At 47.1% G+C, this 6784-nt stretch overlaps 1 pseudogene; it reads left to right on the plus strand.

Moving 5' to 3' along the window:
• The first annotated feature begins 2488 nt into the window (after window positions 1-2488).
• Window positions 2489-2994, plus strand: LOC127200573 (transmembrane protein 134-like; annotated as a pseudogene).
• The last annotated feature ends 3790 nt before the right edge of the window (window positions 2995-6784 follow it).

The following is a 6784-nucleotide window of genomic DNA, read 5'->3' on the forward strand; positions in this document are numbered from 1 at the left end:
AAACCAAAACCCAATATTATATATATATTTAACACAATAATACATAATAATAGTTCCATCGCTTTTCATAGCAAACCACAATGAAACATTGTCCATATACATTAGGATGGCTTCTGAGAAAGAGCCTCCCTTCTGGCAAACCCAAATCCAAACACTGAGGGTATGGAGCTCAGAACTCTGTGGATTGCTGGAGGGACTCTGAAATGGTGCCACTGCTGTGCAGAAGAGGATGGTCACTCCTCATGAAGTCACCAGATGGCCCAGCTACTGCACTTCTGGTTACACCTCCAAGAGATAGTTCTACATCCATGCTCAGTCATTGGAGGAGCAAATGGATAGTCATAGTGAGGAATATGCAAGCTGCACAATATTATTCTACCCCCACCATCCCTGCTTCAAGACAGGGTCTCACTCTATAGCTCTATCTGGCCTTGAACGCTCAACCCTCCAGCCTCAGATTCCTAAGTTATGGGGTTCTAAGCGTGTGCTATCACATCTGGTTTTATTTAGTGTTAATTTTTTTTCTTTGTTGTTATTTTTGCTTGCTTGCTTGTTTTTTGTTTTTGTTTTGTTTTGTTTTGTTTTTTTTTTTTGAGACAGGGTTTCTCTGTGTAGCCTTGGCTGTCCTAGACTCACTTTGTAGACCAGGCTAGCCTCAAACTCACAGCGATCCACCTGTCTCTGCCTCCCAAGTGCTGGGATTAAAGGCATGCGCCACCATGCCTGGCTTGTTTTTTGTTCTTTGAGACAGGGTTTCTCTGCATAACAGTCTTGGCTGTCCTGTACTCTCTTTGTAAACAAAGCTGGGTTGAACTCACAAAGATCCACCTGCCTCTGCTTCTAGAGCTGTTTGTTTGTTTGTTTGTTTTGAAACAGGTTGCTCTGTGTAGCTCTGGCTGTCCTAGAACTAGCTCTGTAGACCATGTTGGCCTCAAACTCAGAGATCTGCCTGCCTCTGCCTCCCAAGTACTAGGATTAAGGGCTTGTGCCCACCACCACCCAGCTCTTAAAAAATGTAAGGCAAAAAAAAAGGTCAGAAGAGGGTGTCTGATCCCATACAACTGAAGTTATGGATGGTTATAGCCACTATGAAGGAGCTGGGAACCAAAGCCAGGATCTCTGCAAAAGCAACAAGGGCTCTTAACCACTGAGCCTCTTAAACTCCACTGCACTCTTTTGTTTTTGTTTGTTTGTTTTTCTGTGTAGCCCTGACTGTCCTGGACTCACTTTGTAGACCAGGCTGGCCTCAAACTCACAGTGATCCGCCTGCCTCTGCCTCCCGAGTGCTGGGATTAAAGTTGTGCGCCACCACTGTACTCTTAAACTCACAGCAGCTGTGATTACCGTCAAAGAAGTGGGTCTGTCAACACCCTGTCTTGGAGTGAGGAGGAACTCACAAGGCTGCACCCCTCCCGGAGGTTCGACTGCCTGTCAGTGGTTGCTGTGAGAAAGGTACTTTCTTCAGTGGCGTAGTCACTGGTCAGAGGCCCATAGCTCCTGCAAGCAGCACTAATGGAGCTCACTGGGTCACACACAAAGACAAGAAAGGAGAAGGGGACTAGTTGAGGGATCAGCAAGGAAGAGGGAGGGGGCTGGAGAGATGGCTCAATTCCCAGCAACCACATGGCAACTCACAACTGTCTGTAACTACAAGATCTGACACCCTCACACCAATGTACATACATTAAAGTTAAATAAAATATTTTTTAAAAAATGGAAGAGAGGAAGATGGGAGTAACTCTGAAGCACATATGTACAAGCAGGGAAGCGCCGTGATGGGTCCCGCTGTTATGTATAATTGACACAGGCTAATAAACACACACAGGAAAGAGACCCCACAGGAGTAGCCTGGTGGTTTCCAGAGAGTGCTGAGAGGAGGAAGTCGATTTCTTAGTGGGTAGCTTTGGTTTCACAAGATGAAAATCTGGAGAGAGGTTATACAGCAAAATAACCAGAGTGATGGAATTGTGTGCTTAAAAGACTTAAGACAGTGATTTTATGTCTGCTTTGCCTATATTTTTAGAAAAGAAAGTGGTTCACAAGTTACTTACGGGGCGGAGAGATGGCTCAGCAGTTCTTGGTGCTCTTGCAGAGGACCCAGGTTTGGTTCCCAGCACCCATATGTTAGCTTGTAACCCTCTTTAATTCCAATTCAGGGGCTCCAACACACTCTTCTGGCCTCCCCTGGAACCAGGCACACACGTGATGCATAGACATACGTGAAGACAAAACACCCATACATATAGAAATGAATAATAAAAATGAATCAAAAGGGAATTTGCAACAATTCTTTTTCTTTTTCAATTTTGGTTGAGACAGGGTCTCTCTGTGTTAGCCTTGTGCTGGAATAACAGGCATGTGCCACCATGCCCGGCCACACATTTGTTTTTTCTAACTTGTGGTTTAGTTGTACTTAAGGATGGTGTCTATGATTAAAGTTAGCTTCTCAGATAGCGGCTGGTGCTGGGAGCCTAGGCGGGCAGGGGTCATGAGTGCCTCCAGGCCCCAGTTGAGCATCGATGACGGGGCCTGGGCCTGAGTCCAGCGGGGTCGCCCGCTTCAGGCCGTGGCACTTGGAACACTGGGCCCTGTTCGAGGTGGCTGATGAAGACAAGTAGTCCCGGCTCGCTACCAGAACCTGGAAAATGACGAGGATGGAGCTCTCGCCTCTCCAGAGCCCGATCAGGGAGTCAGTACCAGGGATTTTGGGCATGTGTCTATCCCGAGCTCCCAGGGGTCCTTCAGCACCAGCAGCAACAGCAGCACCCAGCACGCCTACAATACCTGCTGCAACATCCTTTGATACAGAAAAACTGCCGGCTAGTGCTGGCCTCCTTCCTGCTTCTGCTGCTAGGGCTAGGTGTCTCCAGCGCCATCTTCTCAGCCCCTGGAGTCCTGGGTTAGTCCCCGGAGTCGACCACGTGATCATCTACTGTGCTGTCTGTCAAAGGCCACCGTGACTTCCAGTTCTACCCGCCCTACTTTGAGAAGTGAGCTGCATCTGGCCAATGAGATACCAGTGATCCAAGGCCTCAGGCCACCTTCACTTGTCCACAGGGTGGTCCTCTAGCATGTGCCCTGTTCTGTTCCTTTCACCTGGAAGGAAAAGGTCCTCTGGGACCCTCAGAACCACTAGCCCCCCTGGATTTGCTCAGGAAGTTTGGGGCATGTCAGCCTGGGGATGTTGCCCTTGACCTGATGTGTGCCTTAACTTATTGCTCGGCTCTGGGCTCCTGGGTTGGTGTAATTTTGTGCTAATAAAAGATTAATTAATTCCAAAAATAAATAAATAAAGAAGGTTAATTTGTCAAGAGTAAAACAAGGGCTGGAGAGCTTGCTCAGAGGTTAAGAGCACTGGCTGTTCTTCCAGAGGTCCTAAGTTCAATTCCCAGCAACCACAGGGTGGCTCACAGCCATCTATGAGATCTGGTGACCTATTCTGGCCGGCAGGCACACATTGTGTACATAATAAATCTTTAAAAGAAGAAAGAATAAAACAAGCCAGATGCCTGTAATCCCAGCATTTGGGAAGCGGAGGCAGGTGGATCAGTGATGTCAAGGTCTGGTCTACAGAATTGCAAGGCTGTTACAAAAGGAAACCCTGTCTAGTGAGGGTGGAGGGTGGGGGCGGGGATAAGGAGGGGAGAGATGGGGCGGGCGTTAAGCAGCAAGTGAAATCTTGGACATCTCATGTGAGACTGCAGCATCTTTTAGAAGGATTGCTGATTCTGTCAGGCTAGAGACATAGTAAGTTCTTCAGCTTCAGAGACTTACTCCCCCGGGGAGGTGCTCACTAACTACTCTGAGGAGTAGGAGGTTCCACTCTAACACGTCTTCGGTTTCTGTTTTCTTTTGCATTGTTGGAGATGGGCTCTCAATGAGGCTGGCCTCAACCTCAGAGCTTCTTGCTTTCCAAGCAAGCACTCTAGCTGTGCAGCCACACTCCTAGCTCCCTCTGCTTTTACTTGGAAATTCCTTTACAAGGTCTCATTAATGTTTAATAAAGACTTTCGTCTGTAAAGCTCTTTCTCTAAAGGTCGGTGTGTTTGTATTGAGTGTATGAATGTGTGTGTCTCCTGACACACTCCTGACTGAGGCATTTGTGGATGATTTCCGATTCCTTGGAGTTTGAGTTACAAGTATTTGGAAAAAACGTGGCTTGTCACAGTGGTGCGCATCTGTAATCCCAGCACTCGGAAGGCAGAGGTAGGCAGAACTCTTGTGAGTTCAAGGCCAGCCTGGCCTACAAAGGGAGTCTAGGACAGTCATGTTACACAGAGAAACCCCGTCTTGAAAAACAAAAAAACAAGCCAGGCGTGGTGGCACAGCACTTAGGAGGCAGAGATAGGTGGATCATTGTGAGTTTGAGGCCAGTTTGGTCTACAGAGTGTAGCCCAGGACAGCCAGGGCTACACAGAGAAACCCTGTCTCAAAAAATCAAACCAAAACAAAAACCACCCCCCCCAAAAAAACAAAGCCCCCCAGAAACCACAAAACAACAAAGATTTCCACATGTCTTGCTGCCACCACCCAGGTTTTGGTTTTCTCTCCTTTTTTATTTTTTAGAGACACGGTTTCTGTTACTTTGGCAGTGCTAGGCTCACTTTGTAGACCAGGCTGGCCTTGAACTCACAGCAATCCACCTGCCTCTACTTCCTGGGTACTGGGATTAAAGGTGTGCACTACCACGCCAGGCTAGAGATGGGGTTTGTCTACGTAGCCTTGGCTGTCCTGGACTTGCTTTGTAGATCTGCCTGTCTCTGCCTCCTGTAGTGTTGGGATTACAGGCTTGTGTGTTTTACTCTTTACTTTAATCCTCAAGTACAACTAAACCACAAGTTATAAGAAACAAATGTGTAAGCCAGGCGGTGGTGGCGCACGCCTTTAATCCCAGCATTTGGGAGGCAAGGGCAGGCAGATTGCTGTGAGTTTGAGGCCAGCCTGGTCTACAAGAGTCCAGGACAAGCTGGGCGTGGTAGCACGCACCTTTAATCCCAGCACTAGGGAGGCAGAGGCAGGTGGATCACTGTGAGTTCGAGGCCAGCCTGGTCTACAAAGTGAGTCCAGGATGGCCAAGGCTACACAGAGAAACCCTGTCTCGAAAAACCAAAAACAAAAGCATATAAACCAACTTACAGGGAATTGAATTTGCTTGCCTTTTTTTTTTTTGGCTTCCTTTTAGATAGGCTAGAGATGGCTTGGTGGTGAAGAGCACTTTCTGCTCTTCCAGAAGACTGAGTTTCGGGTCCCAGCACCCATCTCAGGCAGTTCACAGCTAACTGCACGTGGAGTTAGAACAACCTGAACAGTGAGCAGGGTGTGGAGACAAGGGCAGGGCAATCCCTGTGAGTTCATGGCCAGCCAGCCTAGTTTACAATGAGTTGCAAGCTACAGTGAGACCCTGTCTAAAAACAAACCCAAATCAGAGCCTTCTTTATCTTTTATTTTTTGGTTTTTGGAGACAGGGTTTCTCTGTGTAGCCTTGCTGTCCTGGATTCGCTTTGCAGAGCAGGCTGGGCTGAGTGCTGGGATTAAAGGCGTGTAGCATCACACCAGCAGCGAGTAAAGGAACAGAACAACTAGTGCATCACGCTGGTCCCTCCCTCCCTCCTTCCTCACGGGGGTCTTCGTAGTCCCAAGTGGCCTCAAATTCAGGGCTAGCATTCCTTAGCCTCTGAATAGTTGACATTCTTACAACTATGTCTGGCTACTTTTCTATTTACTTTCTTTACAGAGATTAGTGATGACCGAGGGGACCTATTTCTGCCACAGCTGTGACTCAAGTTTACTTTAAAAGCTTTTTCCTAAGACAACCAACCAAGATTCCATATACAGGATTCTTAGATCAGACCTGGACTGAACTGCCCAGACTATGCAAACACTTTTCCCTTATCAATCAACCTGTAAAGATTTTCCAAAACTTTTGTTTACTTATTTATTCTTGGGGGAAGGGTTTGAAGCAAGGCCTCACTCTGGAGTCAGTTGTGCTACCGCTGCACCCTGTAGCACTTGCTGTTCTGGAACTCACTATGTAGATGAAGCTGATCTTGAATATGCAAAGATTAGGCTGCCTCTACTCCTGAGTTCTGGGATTAAAGGCCTGTGCCGCCACGCCCTGTACAGTGTTCTATCTTGGGTGTGGTGGGTCCTGTGCAGTGGAGGGCAAAGAACAACTGTGTGGCCCTGGCTCTCTCCCTCCCACTTCACATGGATGCCAGGGATGGAACTCAAATCAGGTTTACAAACTTCCAACAATATTTATCCAGTGACCTTCACTGGCCTCAGGAAAACTATTTTTTTTTTTTTTTTTAAAAAGGATAGACATTATTAATTATTATTATTTGAGACAGGGTTTCTTTATGTAGCCCTGGCTGTCCTGGACTCCCTTTGTAGACCAGACTGACCTCGAACTCACAGAAATCTGTCTGCCTCTGCCTCACTAAGTGCTGAGATCAAAGGTGTGCGCCACCACGCCCAGCTAACATCTTCATTATTTAGTAATAGGATTTTATAATTTACATGGATTTTTACCATTATCCTTTTTTTTTTTTTTTTTTTTTTTTTTTTGGTTTTTATGAGACAGGGTTTCTCTGTGTAGCCTTGGCCATCCTGCACTCACTTTGTAGACCAGGCTGGCCTCGAACTCACAGCGATTCACCTGCCTGTGCCTCCCAAGTGCTGGGATTAAAGGTGTGCGCCACCATGCCTGGCTTTACCATTATCCTTATCACACAGTTCATCTGAGACCTCTCACTGGAAGAAGGACTTTCTCATCCCCTGAGCA

The sequence above is a fragment of the Acomys russatus genome, chromosome 16 (genome assembly GCF_903995435.1).
Source record: "Acomys russatus chromosome 16, mAcoRus1.1, whole genome shotgun sequence".
NCBI lineage: Eukaryota > Metazoa > Chordata > Mammalia > Rodentia > Muridae > Acomys > Acomys russatus.